The following is a 21824-nucleotide window of genomic DNA, read 5'->3' as shown; positions in this document are numbered from 1 at the left end:
ATCATGAAAGGAATTTAAGAAAGTGATGTTTCTTTTCTCTCCTTATGCTGTCTCTTCTGTTGCTGAGACAAAAACCCCATGACCAAGGCAACTGAGCCAAGAAAGTTTATTTGGGCATCCAGTTCCAAAGAGTTAGAATCCTCATGTGGGGAAGCACGGGAGCAAGTCGCAGGTATGGAGGCTGGTGCAGGATGCTGAGAGATCGTGTCTTGACTAGAAAGCGCGAAGCAAAGAGAGTGAGCTGGAAATGGCCCAAGGCTTTTAATAGCGAAGCTGTGACTTTTTTTTTTTTTTCCCCCAGGAGGGCTGTTCCTCCTAAACTACCCCAAACAGCACTTCCAACTGGGGACCAAATATTCAAAAACCAGAGCCTACGGGGACATTTCTCACTCAAATAACAATACTTATCTCATGGTGTCATTGAAATATTTAATATTCCACTTTTTCACATAAGAAAATGAAATTCAGCGAGTTTTAAGTGTGTTGACCAAACTCACTGAATTAGAAAGTGGCTTTCCTAGGACTTGAAGCCAGGGCCAGCTGATTGAAGCCTAGACTGTCAGCCTTTACCTGGTCTCACAGGAGACATAGTGATGGTGCACCATTTGGTAGAAGCCTTCCCAGGAGATGTGCAGCATTAACACGGGGGCAGAATAAGGAGAGCAGGTAGCAAATAAGGAAATGCAGAAAATGTCACTCATGTCTACGCATGAAACATGGAGCCTGCTGAAGCAGCAGGGACAAGACATCAGTGTTTGTAGAAAAGTAGCATAACAGGTTGTTTTAGGCCAAGTCTCACTAGAGGACCACCCCAACAGTAATCACAAAAGTCTGCAAAGCTTTAGTAAGTACGCATCTCCCCCCACCCCCGCTTCCTGTGGGAGCCTAGGGGAAAAAAAAATCAGTTCTGTGTCGTAAAGTTATTGCTTTGATGGCCAGTTGCCCTTTTCCTTTCTGTTATAACAGTATCATTTGCTCTGGGAAGCCAAGTCCCCCCAACTTTATTACAGTTCACTAGCCTAGACGATGTTTCATATGCATTATAAATACAGGCTGTGCAATTCATTTAATTACCCACAATATCATTTGATTTTATATTTGATAACTTCAGGACTTTTTGTACAATACTTTATCCACGCAGTTTCTCATTATTGACACCGGAGAATTAAAATCCTCAGCATAATTTTGATTCTGTAAATTGCCTGTATTTCTAGTACACATTTACCAAAGCTTTGGCATTTGGTTCGCATTTTTCTTTTCCTTACTCCTACCATTTTCCTAGGCAAATATATACATTATATATGAGTGTGTGTGTATATACACATATATATATATATATATTAATGTGTGTTTGTGTGTTTGTGTGTAGGCATCTCCAAGAAGGCCAGAAGAAGGTGTCAGATCTCCTGGAGCTAGAGATTGTGAACTGCCCCTCATGGGGGCTGGGAATCAAGCCCAGGTCCTTGGAAAGAGCAGCAGGGTGTCTCCGCCCTGTGCTTTCGTGCCTTGACCTATAAAATTATTCCCTGTCTTCTGCAGCCCCCTATTCCAGCCACATCCTGGATCTTGTTCTAACCTAGGATGTATCTGCTTTTGACATCCCACTCTCTGAACACATCTTCCATCCTCCTTCTCAATACCCACTCCCACAAGGTCTCAAACTCAGCTGTCCAGCCTCCATCTTAGTGCCGTTCTTTCTTACAATTGGGCATCTTCCATTTGCTGTTCTCAATCCAATGTGACCATTCTTTTCAGTAAGTACAAGGACGTAGAATAGTGCGGAAGGCACGCAGGGTTTATCATAAAAGTTAAGAGGGAAATCCTCAAGAAATAAAAGTACCCTAAGCTGGGAGTGGTGGCACAGGTCTTTAGTCTCACCACTTGGGAGGCAGAGGCAGGCAGATCTCTGTGAGTTTGAAGTCTACAGAGTGAGTTTCAGGACAGCCAGGGCTACACAGAGAAACCCTGCTTTAAAACAACAACAAACAACAAAGTGTCCAGCGGCCAAAGGAAAATACAGAGCGAGAAGGCCAGTGTCAGAGCTCATTCTACCACCTTCAGTTTTCAGGTGGTCTTACACTATTTCTTAACATTTCTGGTCAGACAGTTTCCTGGAGGGTAATTTCCTGTACAAAGTCTGACGTCTCCATTTGGGTTACCTCTTAAGGGTGGGGAAAATGGTATGTCTTTGTACTTTTCCAGAAAGCCTCCAGCTAGATAGTAATCTTAAGATCTTTCAGGAAGTTTAGGATGTCCTGTCCTCACCCAGGGCCAGTGATTCCTTTCAGATCTCATTCTTCTGGGTCTTGCAGTTTCGATTCTTGCTGTTACAGGCAAAGGTACGCAGTTATGAGGGCGCTTCCTCTGTGATCTTCAAGACTGCTGATATCTAACCATCAACTCTTCAGTTTCTTTTATCTCCTCTTTTCAGCTGTCTTTGTCCTCAGCCTTCTCTGCTGGTAATGCCATGGGCTGCACAGTCAGTAGTCAGTAAGCGCTCTTTGACAGGAAACCAACTGGATGCAGCTAGCTTGAAGCTTTATGGAACAAAGAGTCACAGTGCAACCTGGGGCTATGGAGAGGGTTCACTGGGTAAAGATGCCTGCTGTCAGACAACCCATGTTCAGTTCCTGGGAGCCACGTGGCGAAAGGACAGAACCAACTCCTGAACTGTCCTTCCGTCTCCACACCCATGCCATCTTGTGCTCCTTAGAGCTAAAATACATAAGAATGTAACCTTCCCTTTACAGGGGCAGAGCCACATTTTCTCTTCAAAGTTTCTACTTCTTTCTTCCTGCTTCCTTTCCCTTTCATTCTCTTTCTAGAACATTCTCTTCCAGCAGTCATATAGAACTCCCTTAATAAGGTCATCTACTACACACTGGCTGTGCAATAGAATGGTATTACAGTTTGTAGTAAAATTCACCCACTTCAGTAGTTTGGCCAAGGTAAAAGTAAGTTCTTTATTTAAGTCTTAATTAACAATCTTATCTCTCCTATCACCTATTACACTGTATATAGGAAACATGTCTCTATGTTGCTCTGCATGTTTACGAGTTATGGGATGAACGCAAGTTAACGAGGCTACTGCTTTCAAGAAGTTCCAGAGGGGGCCTGAGAAAGACTCTCTATAGATAAGATAATGAACCAGACCCAATGCCTGGCTGAAGCTGCTAGTAAAAACTGCTGGGGGAGATGAAAAACCCAGGGTTAGGAGTGAAGCTACAAATTTCAGCTTTGAGATGAAAAAGGCGAACCAGGCTGGAGCAGGAAACAACTGGTCAGGTCCAGAAGGGTGAATAGCTAGAGGGGCAGGTAGTCAAGTAGGCTGTGTCAATAGCAGTACTGACCCAAGTCAAGACAGGCTTCGATACACGCACCAAGTATTAAGTGAGAGGTTGGTGTTGGCCCGTGCCATCACAGTGCTAGGGGTGTATCTCTTACTTTATGGGGTCCAGGAGACAGAGTTACACCCTTTCTTCTATCTGATGTGTTCCATATGTTCTTGGGTCTGATTCTCTCAATGGGATGTTAATGTACCCGTGTGTCCTTCAGTTTCAATTCTCTCCAATGCACTCATGGGGTGACTTCCTTTCTAGTCCCAAGAACTAGTCATTTATCAGTCTGTGCCGGATGTGTGGGGCTTGCCAGATGGTGCTGTTTCTGGGTTCACTCAGGGGCCACAGCATTCTTCTCCCTCAAGGTGAAGTCTAAAGCTGCTTGTAAAATAGTGTTTTCCCAGGGCAAAGGACAGCCTGAAAAAGAAACACTGTGTTAAGCAATATGGAGTAACTTCGGGTACAGCCCAGCCTGACTTCAGCAGTTGGTCACAGCAAGTCTTTTTCTCTAAGAGAAAATATTGACTGTCAAGACATAGTTGCTCAATGACAGACAGATGAGGAAACTGAGATTTATTCCCAGATAGTCAACTACTATGCAGTGTTTGCAAATTCAGTGTTTGTCGGACCAGGCTGTGAGAGATTGCGCTCTTTCCCAGAGGTCTGCAGCACTTTATTTAATGTTTCAAAAATGATCTTTCGATGTGTAGAATATTCACACTTATTGCTAACTATCAAACTGTTTTTCCCAGAAATTAAACGTAAAGGCCTTTGATCTTTAGAAATTAACCCCTATAGTTTTTTTTTCAGTTAAAATTATTATTATTATTTATTATGTTGGCTTTTTGAGACAGGGTTTCTCTGTGTAGCCTTGGCTGTCCTGGACTCACTTTGCAAACCTGGCTGGCCTCAGACTCACAAAGATCTGCCTGCCTCTGCCTCCCGAGTGCTGGGATGGCACGCGCCATCACACCTAGCTTTGTTTTATTATTTTGTGTGAATGGATGGTTTTGCCTGCCTGTGTGTGTACCACATGTATGCAGTGTGCAGCCCTGCAGTAGTCTGAAGAAGGCATCAGAGTCCATGGAATTGGAGTCACACACAGTAGTTAGTGAGTCACCGTGTGACTCAATGCTTTTACCTCTGAGCATCTTTCTAGCCTCCATGAGCAACATTTATAGCCCACGTGAATCCTCTGGAAGCAAAACTCTCCCTGAAGTTGGTTTATTTGTATATCATTATAATATATCTTTTTATGAAGACACATATCAGTTTATTTAATTGACTCTTGGTAATCTTGGCCAGCATAGAAAAAAAAATTTTGGAGTTGAGGTTGGAAATATAGCTGAGCAATTGCTAGCAATGGTTGATCTTCCAGAGGATCCAGGTTTGATTCCCAGCATCCATGTGATGGCTCATGGATGTAACGCCTGTTCTAGGGGATCTTATGCTCTATCATGGCCTATTCAGGCACCAGGCACACATGTGGTGTTCATACATGCATTCAGATAGACACTCATACATATTAAATAAGATATTTAAATATATAGCTAAATTTTACTGACAGCTATGTGTAATATAAATAAACATATGCCTTGAAACTAGATGTCTGGGCCATCGAGATGGTTCAGCTGCTTGGGGCCCTGAGTTTGATCCCTGGGACACACACAGTGGAAGGAGAGGACTGACTGCTGAAAGTTGTCCCTGTGGCATGTGCATGTACACAAAATAGATAAACTAAAATCTAACAACATAATTTTTTTTGGAAATAGACTCTGGAACAATTCACTGAGTGCCTTTTATTAAACGTTTTTCTCCTCCTTCTGACCAACATTAGAGAAGTTATAGAGGGAAATATGAGAACACAAGTTTAAAACAGAAGACCTTTTGTTCTCTCTTTATTTTGTCCTCCTTGCGTTTTCTTTTGATCTCCACTTCTGTTGAATGGACAGCCTGGGAAAGGGCTTTGCAGATATTTAGAAAAAGTAAATAAGCTGAAATGGAATACTTCTGCAGCCTTTTCTGTAGGTTAGGGAGTATATTCTCATGAACCCAGCTGCTGTATGGTCTGCTCAGTTCCCTGAGGAAGACTTCCTCACCAGCAAGGCCCTCTCCTGCATTTGTTATTTCACAAGTCACCCTAAGACTCGCTTGGTGGAATTGCAAGTCTGAATTTTGCCTACAGATTTAGCACTTGTGAAGTACGTACGTGTGTGTGTGGCACCAAACCAAGGAGGAACGTAAGCTGTAGAGAGTGTTTAATAAATGTGTGTGTGTGTGTGTGTGTGTGTGTGTTCTCCAATCAAACAAAAGCTTTAAATGCCCTGTGGTTAAAAAAAAAAAGCAAGGAAGTTTAAAGAAATTTTTCTCTTTTTAAAAATTTATTATTTTTTTTATTAATTACACTTTATTCACTTTGTATTCCAGCTGTATTCCCCTCCTTCATCCCCTCCCAATCCCACTTTCCCTCTCTCATCTCCTCCCATGCCCCTCCCCAAGTCCACTGATAGGAGAGGTCCTCCTCCCCTTCCCTCTGACCCTAGCCTATCAGGTCTCATCAGGACTGGCTGCATTATCTTCCTCTGTGGCCTGGTAAGGCTGCTCCTCACCTGCTTTGATCACCTCAGGGGGAGGTGATCAAAGAGCCAGCCACTGAGTTCAAGTCAGAGACAGTCCCTGTTCCCATTACTAGTGAACCCACTTGGACACTGGGCTATCATGGGCTACATCTGTGCTGGGGTTCTAGGTTATCTCCATGAATGTTCCTTGGTTAGAGTATCAGTCTCAGAAAAGACCCCTTGGCCCAGATTTGTTGGTTCTGTTGCTCTCCTTGTGGAGCTCTGTCTCCTCCAGGTCTCAGCATCTGCTTTGAATACTCTGCTGGGTAGAGTCTTTCAGAGGCCCTCTGTGGAAGGCTCCTGCCCTGTTCCTGTTTTCTCTCTCTATCTTCTCTTTCCACATCTTCCTGGCAGACCAACCAAAGACATTAAGGTACTTGACAGAGAGGTACATTTCCAGTAGGCTGTTATAGTTGACCGTTGATAGTCATGCTAACACCTTACTGCTAGCAATCTTAGGTTTTTTAAAAAAATTATTTGGCTGTTGTTTTAAAACTTCCCCTTCCCTAGGCACAGTGGCTCACACCTGTAATCCTAGCACTCAGGGAGACAGAGGTAGGCAGATCTTTGTGAGTTCGAGGCCAGCCTGGTCTACAAAGCACGTCCAGGACAGCCTAGGCTACACAGAGAAATCCTGTCTTGAAAAACCCAACCAAAAACAAAAAATAAACAACAACAATAACAATAACAAAAACCCTACAGTATTTTAAGCTTAGATTTAAAAATGCCACACATTAAATGTTTTTTTTTTTTTTGTTTGTTTGTTTGTTGAGACAGGGTTTTTTGTAGCTCAGGCTGGCCTCAAACTTCTGTGTAGCTGAGGATGACTTAACCTCCTGATCCTCCTACTTCCCAAGATCTGGGATTATAGACTTTTTCATGATGCCCACCCTGTTCTCTTTACAGTGTCAATGTGTGCAGTCTGGGGCCTCCTGTATGTATCCTAGGCGAGCACTTTCTACCAATTACCAACTGAATCTTCAGCCTGATTTTAAATTTTAAAATGTTTTTTGCTTGTTTGTTTTTGAGAAAGGATCTCACTCTGTAAACTTGACTGGCCTGAAACTCACTTTGTTCTGGATTCACAGAGATCCACCTGCTTTTGCCTCCCAAGTTCTGGGATTAAAGTCATATGCCACCACTCCTGACATTTGTTTTTATTTTTTAAGTATTTTTAAATATTTATATCTCAAGGAATATTATTCCAACAGTCCCCATTCTTTCTGCTACACCATTGTATTCCCATCTCCAGGAAACTTAGTATGTAAGTGTTCTCTTCAACACCATTTTTCCTTTTGCACACACCTCTCCTGTTGCCACAGTACCATCTCTCTGCTCCTCACTGAAGTCCCGTCTCTAGTTCTCTTCCCTTTTCACCTTTTAATTTAATCCGTTCAAGTTTCACTCTCATCACCCCACCAAAAACTGCCCGTCCAAGTTGTTCAGTCTGATGGTTCATCTTCCTCATTCATCTTACTCCATCTTCAGCACCATTTAATGCGCCCTGCCATTCCCATCTCTGGCTTTTCGCTTGCCTCCCAAGATCCCATGTTTGTTTCTCTTCTTTTCCATTGGTTGTTATTTCTCAGTGTTCTTTTCTGTTTCTTCCTCTTCTCTCCAACCTCACAACTGGCATGCTTCAGGCTCACCGCATTGGTACTCTTATACAGTCTTGGCTTGATATGCCTGCCAGTGATCCCCAACCAGCTTCCTCTTGGACTTCTCAAAACTTTAGAATGATAAATCCTGTTGCCAGGTCAAAGAGAATATCTAACAGATACTTCAAGTTTGCCAAGCTTAGGCTGCAGCTTTTGCAGCATTGATACCCAGAAGCAATGGCATACTGCAGCTCATATTATTTCTTTTTTGAAGGATTTATATGTACTTGCTTATTTTTAGTTATGTTTTATATGTGTGAGCATGTATGCACTTATGTGCATATGTGGATGCAGGAGCCTAAGAGGATCAGAAAAGAAGATATCAGATGCCCTGCCTGGAACTGGAGTTCTAGGAAGTTGTAACAGCCTCTATATGAATGCTGAAAACCGAACCTGAGTCCTCTGCAAGAGCAGTAAATGGTTTCACTTGCGGAGTCATCTCCTAGCTCCTATCTCTCTTTCTCTCTCTGCCTCTCTCTCTCTGCCTCTCTCTTTCTCTCTCTCTCTGTGTCTGTCTGTCTCTCTTCCTCTTCCCGCACCTTTTTCTCTTCTTTCTTTTCTTTTCAGGTAGAGTGCCATATGGCCCAGGATGACTTCGTACTTGCTATGCAACAGAGGCTGACCTTAAATTCCTGATCCTTTGGTCTTCATCCCCCAACTTCTTGAAGTATAGATGTATGTCACAACATTTGGCTTACTATCTTGGTTTCTAAATACCATTTTAAACTAGTAGGCACTAGAGTCTTATGGAGAATAGACTGATTGCAGGGATGGGACAGAGGTTATACGATGAGCTTTAGTGCATATTTCAGTAACAGACAAAAAAGTATAATTAAAATGCAGACATGTCTGAAGAACACTGAAGGCAACTCAAGGCCATGGCCAAACAGAATAAGTTGAGAAAAAAAAATTGTACTCTAAATGGGTTATAAGCTATAACATAAAATGAACACTATGTATCCATACCAATATAAATAATTGAATAGAGAAATGAGAAGGGACAGCCCATTCAATAATATAAGTAGAAGAAATGATAGAAATGGAAAGTCCCCATTTGGCAAATGGCACAGTAATAATTGTTCCCTGCAGTGCCATTGAGAGATGCTGCAATTAGAGGCGGCAACATGCTCTGGAACAAGATGCTACTGTAATCGCAGCATGTCTTCCCTCAAGCCACACACTGATGACAAAGGGTAGAAGAGCCAGTTCCCAGTAGTAAGACCAGGCATTCAAAGCACATCACAGGATGGGGCACATGCCTCTTGACATAGGCCAAGGGAGCAGACAGCTTTCCTTCTGTGGCATTCTTGCCCCACATCCATAACTTGAATGTAACAGTGCCAGAGGTGGCAGAGCACACCTTTGATCCTAGTACTTGGAGGCAGAGGCATGTGGATCTGTATGAGCTTCAGGCCAGCCAAGGCTACATAGCCAGATCCTGTCTCTAAATAAAGCAACGCAAAATGCAGAAAACAAAAAACAAGTATGAAGGTAGCTGTGAAAATATCAGAAGACTGAAATCAAGAGACATTTTACAAAACAAGTGCACCATTCTAAAGCATTAAGGCTATGGAAGATAATAAAACAAAAGACTTTCTCCGGATTGGTGTTGTTAGAATGGCTTATGTCCATGATAGTTTCCTGACTGTGAACACTGTCCTTTGGTCATATGAGGTGTTACTCTCTGGGGGTGAAGACTATACAAGTCTCAGTTAAAATAGTTTGGCAACTTTTAAGAAATGTGAAATGAGCTGGGCTTATTTAAAGGTGGTGAACCCCTTTAACCTTAGAACTTGGGAGGCAGAGGCAGGCAAATCTCTTTGAGTTTGAGGCCAGCCTTGTCTACATGGCGAATTCCAGGACAGACAGGACTATAGAGAGACACCGTGTCTCAAAAACGAAAAGAAAAAAAAAAGTTTCAAGTTGATTTCAGATAAAAAGTTTTAAAAGTTAAATATAAAACTATTGGGGTGTTTGGAAGTGGTGCTGAGGGCATATGGGAGGGAGTTGGGGGTGATGGATTTTTTTATCAAAACACAAAATATGTATGTACGAATGAAATTCTCAAACAATAATTAAAAATTACCTTAGATGTATTTCAAGTCATCCCATTTAAAGAGAGCAAGGATTTTCTATTACACTCAGTTCAAATGCCTTTAATATTTGGTAGGAAGGCTAATAGATTTATGAGGTTTCTTAAATGTGTAACTCTGAACACTTGTTGTAAACTAACACATATAAAATAAATATGTTGGGGGCATGGGGGAGGAGATAAGACCCCACATTGTTTATATTTTCTTTTTCCTCCCATATTTGCTTTATGAAAGCCTCGCCTTCCCCCTCCTTTCTGTTCATGGGAATTTCATTCTTCTCCCTTGGTTGGCTTGGAACTTACTGTGTGGACTAGGCTTGCCTTGAACTTACAAGATTCACCTGCTTCTGCCTGTGCCTCTAGAGTGCCGTGATTAAAGATATGTCCTGCCCTCAGATTTCTTAAAGTCCCCTTTCTTTTATTAGCCTAACCTGAACACCTCTTAGTAAATCTCAAGCCTTGGGCTGTCTAGATGGCTCAGCTGGTAAAGGTGCTTGCAGCATATACCTGGAAATTAAAAATCTGTCCCCAGGAATCAAGTGAAGGTTAATCTGATGTAATTTTTTTTTTTTTGGCTGTCTTTGTCTTCATTATGAATACCATGTAGACCAGAAACATGCTTTTAATCCTAGCACTAGCAAGGCAGAGGCAGGGAGAGATATATCTCTGAGTGTGAGGCCAGCCTGGTGTTGGCTATTTCTTGCCTTATTCCCTTTGTTTACTTTACATACTTTGTAAACTTTGTATACTTTGGAGGAAAGTGTCTGGGACCCTGCCGAGGAGCTTCAGCAGCCAGGATGGACAGCTTCAAGTTTTGCCTCTGTGCTTCCCCTACATCTTTCCTTGTGTGTCCCCTATTCGGCAGTTGGGCTCCCTGGTTGCCACCCCTGTGGTCCCTGAAAGAGGTACTCAGATCTTTAGGCTGTGCTGCTGGCCTCTCTCCACCTTTGGACAGTAATACCCCAAGACTCCAGAGCTGATAAAGCTAAATCCCCACAACCTAGGGACACCTGTAGAAACTGAGAAGCTGAAGCCACAGAGAAAGCAGCCCTTGAGGCCTCAGTTATGGTTGCTGCTCAGTTATGGCAGCGAACTCAGGGGGAGTGAGGCGCGTTCAAGCGGAGCTAGTCCGAGAGCTTAGGCTCCATTTTTATGGCAACAACGTATAAACTAGCCATTCCTCCATGGCAGGGAGCTTTACTTGGTCTGACAGTGTCAGCCAAAGACTAGAATTAGGAATCTGACCCCTTAGTATAAGTTCAAGGAAAGTTATTTAGTTTAAGTTTAAGTTCAAGTCTGTGCAAAACTAACCCCCCACGCCTCTCTAACTGTCAAACTGGCAGTTCTAGCCCCCAACTGTCACAATGACCATCTCCAGTCCCTCAGCGGGACCCTCTCATATTTATGCTAATTTTAGGTGAAAGGCTGAACAAAAACCCACCAATCCCTAAGCTTCCCCAAGCTCGGGAATTGAAATCCCACCAATCTTCACTCTGGAAATCTCTGCCCTAGAAAGCTCTGCCCCCTATAATCCTATATAAAGGCTGTGCTTGCCTTGTTCTCGCCTGTCTTCAGACGAGAGCAGAGGAAGCCACTCCTGGATTAGTCCCCCCAATAAATCTCTTTTAAGAGATTTGCTGCCTGGTGGGACTCTTTCATTGAGGAAGCCAAAGGCCCAGAAGAGAAAAAGCAAAAAAGGAGCCGGATTCAGTCTTCTAAGCGTTCTGAGCGCCTCAGCTCCTCAGAGGTTGGGGAAATCCTCCCCTGGGAGCTGCAGTGTCTCTGCTGAGGAGTTGCGCTTCCATTGGGACACTGCCCCACCTCAGAGCTGTGTGGTTCCTGTATCTCAGGATGCTGTTCCATTGGAATACCTTCCCAGGCTTCAGAGTTGTGGGTTTCCTGGACACCTTCCCACCTCATCAGGAAGGCCAACACCTGGTCTGCATAGTGAATTCTAGGCCAGCCAGAGCTACACAGTGAAGCATTGTCAAAAGAAAGAAGAAAGAAAGAACATAACTTTATATCATTGTGTGTTTTGAGTGCTTGCTCGTGCCTGTGTGGAGGTCAGAAGTCAGTATCACGTATCTTCCTCTCTTGCTTTGCACTATTTGCATGGGGTCTCACTATGTAACCTTGGCTGGCCTGGAACTCACTATGTAGAGCAGGCCGGCATGAAACTCACTTCACCTCCACCTCCCAGTCTTACGATTAAAGCAGGGCGCCACCACACCTGGCTATATTATATCTTGTCTGTGTCTGCTGGCATGTATCTGCCACCCTCTTAAGTCAGGAGACTGCTGCGTTTCATTTCCTGAGCACTTAGAATAGTCCTTAGTATCCTGAATCCACGTAGTAAAAATTTTGTAACTCAATTTGTGTTATCATTATTGTGTTTGTAGCAGTGAATATTCAACCTGGCGATGTAGGCCTGTGACTAATACCACTGAGTAGCATTCCCCACAACAACAAATTTATTCTCTATGAAGTCATATATTAGGACAGAAATGAAAGACATGTCTCCTGCTGATACTTATAAACCACGAGAATGTTATATAATGGATGTGAGTTATTTTTTATTTTATTATTATTATTTTTGATACAGGGTTTCTCTGTGTAACCTTGGTTGTCCTGGACTCACTTTGTAGGCCAGGCTGGCCTTAAACTCACATTTCCTCATTTGCATCTTCCTCCATGAGTGGAATTAAAGACAAGCACCATCGCATCCAGCTGAGTCTGTTTTTTTTTTTTTTTAAATCATTGAGAGAATATATAAGAAAAAGTTTAATGTGTTGTGGTGCATGCCTTTTATCCCAGAGCTTGAGAAGTGGAGGTGGGGGAGGGTGTCAGAAATTTGAGATCATTTTTACATACACAGTAGGTTTGGAACCAGCAGTTTTGGGTTTATGAGGGTCTGTCTCAATAAATTTAAAGTCAAAGCCTAAACATCATCATTATTAACAACAACAACAACAACAACAACAGATGATAGAACTCTTTTGGTTGCAAGAATTAGAAATGCATTTGGATTGTTTTAAGGGAAAAATGTAGCAATTCACTTGCTCACAGAATTGAGTAACTAGAAATAAAGCCAGCTCTCGGTATGCTGGCTAGCAGGGGTCTTAAAATTATCTTTAGAATTTACTGTTTTACTTCCCCCTCACCATCACTTCTAATTTTACTTTGAAACAGCCTTCTTGGGCAGGTATCAATTAATTAATGAATATTTTATTTATTTATTTATTTTCCTTGTGGTGGCCCTTTGAGCCGGCATTAGATTCTTGCAGATGACCAGAATTCTTGGTCTGGGTAGGTTACCTGCTCTATGGCAAGGGAGCGTGATGTTCTCATTGCTCTGGCAAAGGGTTACAGGCCATTTGCATAGCCTCTTAACTACTCATGCTGAGAGCAGGAGGCTGAAAAGCGAAAACTAATTATAGAATTATAGGAACCCTGTGGAATGGTAGAGCAGACTAGCTGGTGTCAGAGGTACAGCACTCTGACCTCTAGCGGTTACTTTATAAGATGGCCCTTTGGTATTCCTTCAAAGACAGCAGGTGATTTCAAGTCTTACTATCTGCTATCATTAAGAACTTCTGTGTCTCCCTCTTTTTCTAGATATTGAAGCACTCATCCACTTGAAGCAATGTTTCTTTTGACACTGATATAGTATTCCTTGTGTTTTCTTTTTGTTCCTACTATCACTCTTTTCTGTTGGGTTCAGCCAACTCTTGGACAAAAAAAAAACAAAACAAAAAACTTTCTTAAAAATCACTGTTGTGCCTGGCATGGTGGTGCACACCTGTAATCCCAGCACTCAGAGAGGCAGAGGCAGGCAGATATTTGTGAGTCCCAGGCCAGCTGGTCTACAAAGTGTTGCCAAGGCTACACAAAGAAACGGTGTCTCAAACTCCACATTTCCCCAAAATTACTGTTTTCAGCCAAGAGAGCTTTATTCTGTCAAATTTCTTATACCTGGTTTCAGTCTTTGCATCCAACATCAATTCTTGTGTATAACCCCAACCCCTTGTTGCTTAAGAAATCAGAGCTGGATTTTGTTATAGGATGTAAAGTCAATGTAAACCACAGCATACTTGCCGAATGCATGGCAACTTCCTGAACTTCATAAATTAAGAGCACCCATGCTTGTCCTGTTCACCTAGAAAGTAGATTAATCTGTCTTGAGTCTGCCACTATTATGTTCATCTAATCTCTGCATAAGCAATTCATATGCACGTTTCTAAAAGCAAATTAAACACACAGATTGTGTCTCATGAAAAGGTTATTGATTAGTTTAAATTCATTAGTACAACTGGTATTTGCTAAGATTATAAACTAATTTGTTTCTAAATTTTATAATCTCTGGATTTATTTTTCCATTTTCTATTGAGAGTAGTAAGAATTCACTGGTTTCATTATTGCTCACATTTTTTTTTTCCTTTCAATTTTCACTATGGAGGCAAAAAAAACCCCACAAAAATAAAAACAGAACAAAACAACAACAACAACAACAACAACAAAAACTAGGGGTTGGAGAGATAGCTCAGTGGTACAGTGCTTGCTTAGCCTGCAAAAGTCCCCGGGCCCCAATATAGGGACTGTTAAAACCTCAAAGAGATCAAACCCAAACCACTTGCCCTTCAACAAAAATCTGCATCACTCTGAAAACATAAGGATTTTAGTCTGTATTTTTCATATCATTCTTTTCTTTTCGCTGTATTTAAAATTATGCATTACTGGTAAAGAAAGCATAAGGGTTTCTTCTCAAGTATTCTTATGGGATTACTAAATGAAATTGTACTGCCTAGGCTTAATTGTCTCTGCAGAAGCAGAAATGTAAGTCTAATGTGGTGGGTCAGTAGTAGGAGGCAGAGGCAGGCAGCAGGAGCAAGAGCTTGAGGATGGACTACCTAATTAAGACTTTATTAATATTATGAATATTAATATTATCATTATTATTTTGAATCCAAGCAAATAAAAACAAGAACCCCCAAGTTTTCCTAGAAACAAAGAGCACCCCCATTTAAATTGCTTGGTGTTAAATGACTTGTGTTATTCAGTAGAACAACCATTCCTTGCCTGTGATTTTCCATAGAAATGAAGGAAATTAGCCGGGCATGGTGGTACATGCTTTTAATTCCAGCATTTGAGAGGTAGAGGCAGGCCGATCTCTTTGAGGTCGAGGCTATCCCTGTTCATATAGTGAGTGCCAAGATAGTCAGTCAGGGCTGTATAGAGAGATGCTGTCTCAAAGGAGATGGAGATGATAGGTAGGTAGACAGACAGACAGACAGACAGACAGAAAAGGAGGAAACTGGTAAAATGTAATGGATGTAATGAAAAGGGTTATTGCGACGTAATTACTCTGGTAAGTACTTAAATTTTCAAGCTTCTTTTTTTTTGTGAATGAAGAATAGCAATAATGGCAAGATGTTTATGTTAATTTCTGTTAATGTTTATATTAAAACTGTGCAGGACAGGTTATAACATCTCAGCAGTAGTTAGTTGATAAGCCACTTTGAGAACATAATGACGTAGGAGTGTATTTTTGTCTTCCTTTGTAGAAGAATTTAGCAACAATTACAAAATTAATACCAAACGCAAACTTGAAACAATGACTCATTTGGACCTCTCCCGGCCACCGTCGCGGAGCATGCGCAAATAAGCCCGGCGGGATACAAGTGTCATGGCGCGCTCCATCTGAAGTCTGTGCAGTTTCCTGACAGTGGCGAGTGGTGTTTCTCTCACTTTGGACAGGTGAGTCTGCGGATTTGTGGATACTCGAGACAAATGTACCAATACCCAGCGACTGTGGGCCGCGCTACTTTTTTTGGCGGAGCCTCATTTCCACAGATTTTTCCTCTTTGGGCCGATCGCTCTCTTGTTTTCGCAGTTTGGAAAAGACTTTGCAGCTGGCTCGGGGACTCGGAGGCCCGGAGCGGCCGCAGGTGATGCTGGCGTAGTCAGGGACTTACGTCTGGTCTAGCCTCGTTTCTTTCCTCACTTTTTCTCGTGAGTGTACTTGTGCTACGTGGTGAGAATTTCGGTAAATGAGGGTTTTATACTGAAGCTGGGTTATAAGGGCAGGTCACTCCCCCCCCTTTTTTTTTTTTTTTTTTGCTTCGCCCCTTTGCTTAGAAAACTTTTTGTACTCAAGACAACACTTGTTTCTGGCGAATTACACTGTGCCCAGGCATTGCAGTGCGGGGTAACAGTTTTCATAGTGGCCAGGCGCGTCATTTTTATTTGTTTAGGAAGTTGTAAAGAGGTCTTCTGTGAACTCCCAGGATACTTTCAATTTCTAATTAATTTTAATTTTCCAGATTCGTCTTTCAAGAGGACCTGAGAGCGATTTCAGATAATCAAGGTATTGGTTTTTAAAAATCTTTTACGTTTGAGTGATCACTCTGGCATTGGAGTATGAAAAGATGTCCCAACTTCTTAGTAATTAGTCACCATCATTTTGTGAAAACTAGATTTCTATATAGCTAAAGCGGAGAGACATTTTTTTATTTTTTCCTTAATCCTTCATTTTCATTAAGTAGCATGGACCTGTTCTCTTCCTTTGCTGTTTGTGGCACATCGATTTTCTTGTTTGGCTGTTTCTTAGTCTCTGTATATCCTATTTCTCTACCTGGCAGTTAAATACGGCTCTCTCTTTCTCCTTTTTATTTTTTATTTTATTTTATTTTATTTTTTGTTGTTTTTTGAGATAGGGTTTCTCAGTGTTGCCTTGGCTGTCCTTGACTCACTTTGTAGGCCAGGTTGGCCTTGAACTCACAGAGCTCTGCCTGCCTCTGCCTCCCAGAATTCTAGGATTACAGGTAATAATAGGATTACTGTGTCTGGCTCGCTTTTTCTTAAAAACAGTTTATTTTTTATATTATGCGCACTGGTGTTTTACTGCATTTATATCTTTGTGAGAGTGTCAGATCCTGGAGTTACAGACAGTTGTGAGATGCTGTATGGGTGCTGCGAATTGATCCCAGATCCTCTGGAAGAGCAATCAGTGCACTTAACTGTTGAACCATCTCTCCAGGCCAAATATTACATTCTTGAAGGTTTGTTTCTGTATCGCTCATAGCTAAATTATCTTTCTTTTTTCTCTCTCTCTTTCTTTTTTTAATTTTTGGAACATTGTTGCCTATTGTGGTGTTGTGGTGACCCACACCAGCACTCAGCAGACAGAGGCAGGCGGATATTTCTGAGTTCAAGGCCAGCTTAGTCTACAGAGAGAGCCTAGGACAGTAGGGCTACGCTAAGAAACTCTGTCCCAAAAAACCAAAAGTTAAAAGAAAAAAAAAAAAAGGAAAAAAGAAAGAAAAGAAAAACAGAACATTGTCTTAATATATATTCCTGGCTAGTCTGCAACTCAGTATGTAGACAAAGCTCCCAAGTGCTGATGTTAAAGCTGTGCACCACCATGCCAGGCCTGATTATTTTTCTCTCCCTGTGTGATGTGACTCACTGCTCTTAGCATGGTTACTTGCCTTTCTGATTCTGGTTGTCCCCATGAGTGCGAAGTTTTTGTGGGTTTGAATGGTCTTTCCCTCATGTTTAATTGTATTGGTGGCTCTCCTGTGCTTATCAGATGCTTATATGTGTTCTTTGGAAATATGTCTGTTCAAATCCCTTTCCCATATTTTAGTTTGGGTTGTTTGTATTTTTGAGTTCTTTATTTACTCTGACATGAGGCGCATATCATATTATATGAATTTCTGTTTTCTCATGCTGCCTGGGCTGTCTTTTCAGCTCTTCATGTTGTCCTTGAAGCATAAAAATTATTACTATTATTATAATTTTTCTTTTTGAGAACAGGTTTTCCATAGCCCAGTTTAGCTTCAAATTTGATTTGTATCTGAGGATATCCTTTAATACTTGAATCTTCCTGCCTCTACTTCCCAAGTGCCAGAATTACAAGCATGTGCCCCTGTGTCTGACTCAAACATTTTAATTTTGATGAAGTCTAACCTGTTGTTTCCTTTTGCTGCTTGTGCTTTTGGTGTCATAACTAAGAAACCAGTGTCTAATTGGGAAAATTTACACTTGTTATAGTTATAAGACTTTCATAATATTAGGGTCTTTAGCCCCCTTTGAGCTAATTTCCGAGTATGAGGTGAGATGAGGCTCCAGGTACATTTCTTTGTGTGCGTGGCTGTCTGGTTGTTCTAGTATCATTTTTTGAAAAGACTGCTCTTTTTCCCATTAAAATCACTTGATTCAGTAACATCTCTTTGACACACTCTCTAGTCAGTTTTTATGAAGTAATAACTCCAGAACAGTGACTATCAAACAAAATTATTGGAGGGTGTGTTGATCCTGGCTTTATTCAGAATACCTGATTCAGCGTGGCTATGGTGAGGGAATAAGACTTTGTTTAGTTCCACCCGATGCTACTCTGGCTCTTCTGGGAATTACGTTGTGAAAACTACTAATGTTGCACATTGATTTGCAGTTGTGGCTGCATATAAGAGAATTGCTGGGAGTTTAGAGTAACATATTGATGCTTAGGTTCTGTTCCTAGATAGTAATTCAGCTGGCCGAGGGCTTAGTTGTTGGTCATTTGCTCTGTTCTTTCCTCTTTCATTTGTTCCTCTCCCTCTTGAACTCATATTGTTGGTAGTAATTTGCAAAAGCTCCTTAGGGAACCAGAATGAGCCCTCAAGATCTAGGACTGTTGTTACTGGAAATTCATCATTCTGGGTATTTGATATTATGAAAAGTCCCTTAAGAATTCACCCATGTAAAGAACCACTACTCTACCATATTCTATCTTTTCTATCTTTATCCTTCTATGAAACTTGACTTTTTGTTCTTTTGAGAAGAATTTTTAAGAAGCCTTTTTTGCCTTATTTAACTGTTACTTTATTTTCCTAAAATTCATTTTCATGATACTTAAATGTTTGTGAGGACTTAAAGCTTTCTATCTTCTAGCTTGTGTGATGTATAAAAAGTTTAGCTTATTCATAGTGAAGAATGAGATTGTGAAAGTGATTATGCTATGCAGTCAGGTTAAGGAATGTCTGTATTACATTACATTTGTTTGGCTTCTTAGAGTGAAAGTCTAGTAATTGAATTGCTACATGAAAGATGTATGTTTTGTAAAGTTTGAGAGGTATTGGCAGGTGGCTCCACAGAAAGAGTATACTAGATGTGCCATGCTTTTAGGGAACCATAAGGATATTGCCAATCTAATTTCTCATCAAGGTAGATGATAGATAAGTCACTGTTTAATTATTTAGTGTTTGTGTAGTTGAGCATTTGATCCTGTTTTTATTGACCATTTTCTTAAATAAGTCTTCTGTTTTCTGGGATATATTTAGTCCTCAGTGTTACATTAAACTTTTACATGGTTTGTGCTTTCCCAGTGTATGGGAAAAGCATTGTATTGAGAGGTCTAAACCTGATTCTGTCAGTTTACAAATCCTTTAGCTTCATTGGATGCTAACTTTGTAAATAATGTACTCGACAGGCTCCCTAACTCTATACCAAGTGATTTAGGTATTGCCTTCTTTTATCTCTGGTTTTTTAAATTATATTTTCCTTCAATGGATCTATGCACAGTTACTTATAAGATGTAAAAATTGTATAACTTTTAGAAAGAAACTTCGACTTTTAAAACGCCATTTAATTATGCGCAATCCTTCAGTGGTTATCAGTAACATTCAGAGGTTCTCTCTGGCTTTAGCCTTTCTCACTATTACTGTGTAGGATAATAGTGATAGAAGAGGGCCAGGTGTGGTGGCACATGCCTTTAATACCAGCACTGGGGAGCCACTGGGAGGAGGGTGTCTGAGTTCGAGGCCAGCCTGGTCTACAAAGCTAGTCCAGGACAGCCAGGGCTCTGTTATACAGAGAAACTCTGTCTTGAAAAACCAAATAGTGATAGAAGAAACCCAAGGGATTAAGTTTTTATCGAAGATTCCCTTCCCATGTAAGAATTTTCTGTTGTGTTATGGAAAGATTACTTGAGTTCCATTATCAAGCATTATCCATGTATTTAGTCATTAAATATGAAATGCTTGCTGTGTGCTAGCATTGTTGGAGCTGTTGGCAGTGAAGGTGAGATGACGATTTACTGCTTATTAATGTTAGGTTACAGTTTGAAAGAAGTGCCGTTATCTGTGATATCAGGTAGTTAGTTCCGTGAAGAAAAATGCAGCCTACTTACAAAGTTAGATTGTGTGCCCTTGGCATTGTGGTCATTGTAGCCAAGGTGGTTGGGAAAAGGCCTGTACTCCAGTAAGCCTTGCAAGTGGTTAGGCTTACACAGACTGACTACAGTCCCAACAGTCCCAACAGTGGGAAGTTGTGATGGGTCATCTTTACTGACCAAACTGAAGGAGGGTAGCACCATGGGCTAGATTTTAAGACTGGTTAAGAAGTATAAATGGAGGAAGCCAGCTGAGCATGAGCATTCATCTCTCCCTTTCCTGACTAGATACAATGTAATAGCCACCTAATAACATGAAACCTTCTTTTCTGGATGGACTGTATCTTCTCAAATTATGAGCCAAAATAATCACCTTTTTATAGCAAAGAGAAAAGTAGCTCAGAGGTAGCCAGGCCCATGGATGGTCTGTGGTGAAAAGCTGCAGGCTGTTAGATACAGTTTCATGTACCTTAGATAAACAGTGAGCAAAGCACACAAAGTTTGTGCCCTTACTGACTATGTATTCTAACAGAAGGAGAGTAAAACACATCTGGGCAGGTGACTAAGTACTGCAGTTAAAAAGGAAAACAAACAAACAAACAAACAAACAACCAAACAAATAAAACTTCACACAATAACAGCAACAAAAACAAGATTAGGAAAGGGTGATTGCAAATATGGGGATGTAGTAAGGGGCTTGGTGACTCTTGCAAGTTGTCTTCTGAACTTCATACAGATACCATGGCACATGCCAAGTCTGCCCCAGCACTCCTGCACTCCAACACTCACCATACATGTAATAAAAATATTTAAAAGTGATGGCTTGGGTCATGAATATCAAATGTGTGGGAATGGTCGCCAGCAGAGTCTCAGTGTATTTTGAAAGAGACCAATAGAATTTTATTGGTGGCTTGGATTTAGGGAGAGAGCAAAAAGGAGCTGGGAATAATTTTAGTGTTTTGCGCCTTAGCATCTTGCATTGCCTTTAAAGGAAAAAGGGAAAGCTGTGAGGTGCTCTAGGAGATAGGGAGAGGACCAGGAGTTCTGTTTTTGACCTGTAAAGTTTGCTTTGTCATGAGGCACCCAGGCTGTGATGTGCAATAAGCGGTTGAACATCTGAGTGTGAGGTTCAGGGGAAGAGCAGGCTGGTTATATAAACACAGTGTTGGTATTTCAAGGCCTCAGAGTGATGAAATCACCAGGCAGTGACTGTAGAGAAGGAACTCCTATAATGGAACCTTGCTCTATTCCAGGGTGAAGAAGCTGGATTGAGCAGCAAGAGAAAGACACGAGGGGTGGCCTGTGGTTAGGAGGCCTAGGAGAGTGGCATCCTGATGCCTATGGAGGGAGGTTGGTTCTGTCATATGCTGCAAATTGTGTCTCATAAAATGCCTGAGAATCAATTATTGTATATCATTTTGCATGCCATTGAAATCAGACAATTATGGATGATTGATGGCTACAGTCTGAATGGAGGTGGGGGATCAATGTGGAAATACAGATGTTTAGAGGAATTTTAATTCGGAACATGACTGTTCTGGCAAGAGGTCACATCCAAAGACCTTCTAGGTCTATATGATCTGGCTGGAATCCAGGAGACAGAGGCAAAGCAGATATGGGTTTAAGCCCAGCCTGGTATAAAGCAAGTGTCAGGTAAGGAAAAGCTTAGGTCCAGGTGTGGTGGTAGATTCTTTAATCCAAAACAATGAAGGTAAAGATAGTTTATAGAATGAAGCACCCATGTTTGAAAGTGATGCCTAATTGAGTGGCAGATAAGGTGACGAATCAGAGAACGAGTTGATGGAATAGGATGCACCCAATTCTCATGAGAAGAAAGGGGAAAGGGAAGCTACTTAATAGGCAATGAAGAGAGAGAGAGAGAGAAAGAGGAGAGAGAGGAGGCAGTTTAACTGGGACAGTAATAGAGAGAGGTTGCAGGGAGAGAACACAGGTTAGACACAGGTGAAG

The 21824-nt window shown here is 41.4% G+C and overlaps 1 protein-coding gene across 3 annotated transcripts in view; it reads left to right on the top strand.

Moving 5' to 3' along the window:
• Positions 1–15384: 15384 nt before the first annotated feature.
• Positions 15385–21824, top strand: part of Cdkal1 (CDK5 regulatory subunit associated protein 1 like 1) — a 572332-nt gene continuing 565892 nt past the window's right edge. For 2 of the 3 annotated variants that reach the window (XM_055619051.1, XM_055619049.1), the window contains exons 1-2: positions 15385–15460; positions 16027–16070. The gene's annotated coding sequence lies outside the window, so the exon portion shown is untranslated. Of the gene's footprint in view, positions 15461–16026; positions 16071–21109; positions 21207–21824 lie in introns of all 3 variants that reach the window. The other variant, XM_055619050.1, reaches the window with a different exon arrangement.

The sequence above is a fragment of the Psammomys obesus genome, unplaced genomic scaffold, assembly GCF_907164565.1.
Source record: "Psammomys obesus unplaced genomic scaffold, mPsaObe1.curated_primary_1811, whole genome shotgun sequence".
NCBI classification, from domain to species: domain Eukaryota; kingdom Metazoa; phylum Chordata; class Mammalia; order Rodentia; family Muridae; genus Psammomys; species Psammomys obesus.
Note: the sequence above shows the minus strand (reverse complement) of the source record. Positions and strands in the feature narration are given on the sequence as shown.